At 41.7% G+C, this 2,500-nt stretch overlaps 1 protein-coding gene across 1 annotated transcript in view; it reads left to right on the top strand.

Moving 5' to 3' along the window:
• Positions 1 to 2,500, top strand: part of LOC135202350 (rho-related GTP-binding protein RhoU-like) — a 252,203-nt gene that overhangs the window by 79,801 nt on the left and 169,902 nt on the right. The window lies entirely within an intron of this gene.

Below are 2,500 nucleotides of genomic sequence, written 5' to 3'. Positions count from 1 at the left end.
TTTATGGGCTTTCTATATATATATATATATATATATATATATACTATATATATATATTTAATAATTAATTAATTTATTTATTATTTATTTATTTGTTTATTTTTAAGCTGTGACGTTGATGGAAGCGGTGAATTACATGTGTGGTGTAAAATGTACCCTGTGGGTTGGCTGGATAACCTCATTTATCATCAAGTAGGTGGCGCAGGACTCTCATTTACCGCTGGGCATTTCTAATGATTCATCACACGGCAGCTTCCAATGGGGGAAAGAGGGGCTGTTATTCCCTGCGATGGTTCAGTGAGAGAGAGAGAAAGTAATGATCCATAACTTATATATTCCTCTGTTACGGATTGGGAGGCACATTTTTGTATGATCAGCATATTTTATTATTATAAACGGGTGTTGCTGAGAATCACGTGACTGGAATCCCAAATAAAGGAGGGAACCTGTTTCCCAAAGGGACATTTCGCTGTCGCTCCAGGCTGGGGGAGTCCTTTAGAAACAATTAGGCCTACGAGGGGCTGGAAGACCACGCAACCACCAATAGGTCAGAGTTCCTGATTTCCATGTTTGTGAACTACCACCACTCCACCCCTCCCCCTCGTCCCCCTCCCCCGACAACTATTTTGCCGATAGGTGACTAGGCGGCATCACAGTCTTCACAAAGTTAATGCTCCATTATTCCGTATTTGGGTCGAAATCGTACCAACATCGAGGACCCTGTGGGTGACTCGGCAGATTGCACTGACGTTAGCGACTGATATGAGAGAGAGAGAGAGAGAGAGAGAAAATTTGTTAGATTAAACTGGCCTTATGTCAGTAGTACACCCTGGAGAGAGAGAGAGAGAGAGAGAGAGAGAGAGAGAGAGAGAGAGAGAGAGAGAGAGAATTTGTTGTTAGGTTGAATTGGCCTTATGTCAGTACGGCTTGGAGAGAGAGAGCGAGAGAGAGAGAATTTGTTGTTAGATTGAATTGGCCTTATGTCAGTACAGCTTGGAGAGAGAGAGAGAGAATTTGATGTAATTAGATTAAACTGGCTTTATGTCAGTATACACCAGAGAGAGAGAGAGAGAGAGAGAGAGAGAGAGAGAGCGTTCAGTTGTTTGACAGAGCTGGTCTGATTCCAGCATGGGCTCTTCTTTATGCCTTTGAGCAGCCCGGGAGAGAGGTGGTTTGTGGTGGTGGTGGGAAGAAAGGGGTGGGGGCGATGGTTTGGGGTGGGCACTTATGCCCCTCTGGCTCACGTAGGCATGGCCATCTACTCCAATATAGGATCTTACAATGCTGAAGATGGCCGTTAAATGAGAAAACCTCTGTTATTACGGAATGGTAATTCGTGGCTTAAACATTGGTGAAGAATGAGACCTCTGAATTAGGGATGAAGTAGATTTCCCGTTATCGCGAACCACAAAGACCCGAAGAACATTTCCTCCAGCGATTTGAATTTTCGATCCCATAGGAGGGACGTTATTGTCGGCGTGGTGGTGATAGTGGTTCTTCGCTTGCTTTGAACGGCTGTTACGTTCATTGCATTTTTTTTTTTAAATGTTCACCAAAGATGTTCATTTTGGATCCAGTGGAATTGCTGTCGCTGACGATGCATGCGAGTAGAAAGACCCTCAAACATTCAAGCGAAGATGCAGTACCCCACTACCCCCGAAACAATTTGCCTCGTAATTAAGTAGTTAAAGTCTATTTTTTTTCATCCATTTACTGATTAAATAATCTTTCTTTGTTTTCTGATATGTGATCTCTTCCGTCTGTATTTATTATAATCTTTTGTACCTTCTTTCGGATGATCACCGTACTCTATGGAAGCTTGAATGAAGTCAGTGGCTCCTGTGGGCTTGTTCTGTATGGATAGGGTTCATCTTCTGAATAGCAATATTGACAATAGTTACATTTCATTTATTGCTTTAAAGCAGAATGCTCACGAAATCTACACTGGACATCGTCCTCGTGTATGTTGTAACACTTTCCAGGTTTGAGGCCAAGGGTATTTATTTTTTCTTTTTTCTTTTTTCTTTTTTTGATGTCGAAAGAGAAAACGTCGGATTATGAGGCCCACTGTCGGGAGATACGAGACGGGACGGAAGTTGAATAGAGTTTGCGAAATGTTGAGGGGAAGTACACACTCCTCTCTCCTCCCCTCTCTCTCCTCTCTCTCTCTCTCTCTCTCTCTCTCTCTCTCTCTCTGTGAACATTTAACACAAAACTTCATCTCTCGTCCGTGTAAGTAAATCCCGATAAACATCGCCTGAAATTATGCCTGTTACAAATAATTGCGGTGTTTTGTTTTAGTTTCATGTACTTGTACAGGACGGAAAATACAGTTCCACTGTGCGGTAAACCAGCTCTTAAGGGTGAAGAAATATTGAACTGGAACACACTCACGAACACACTTTATATGAATAATTATCACATCACCGTGATTCATATGAATTATAAATTATATATATCTGATTTTAAATCACAAAGTTAAAGCCACGAAGGAAAAATC

This window comes from Macrobrachium nipponense, chromosome 30 (assembly GCF_015104395.2).
Source record: "Macrobrachium nipponense isolate FS-2020 chromosome 30, ASM1510439v2, whole genome shotgun sequence".
In the NCBI taxonomy this organism is placed as follows: Eukaryota; Metazoa; Arthropoda; class Malacostraca; order Decapoda; family Palaemonidae; genus Macrobrachium; species Macrobrachium nipponense.
This window is presented reverse-complemented; position numbering and strand designations above follow the sequence as displayed.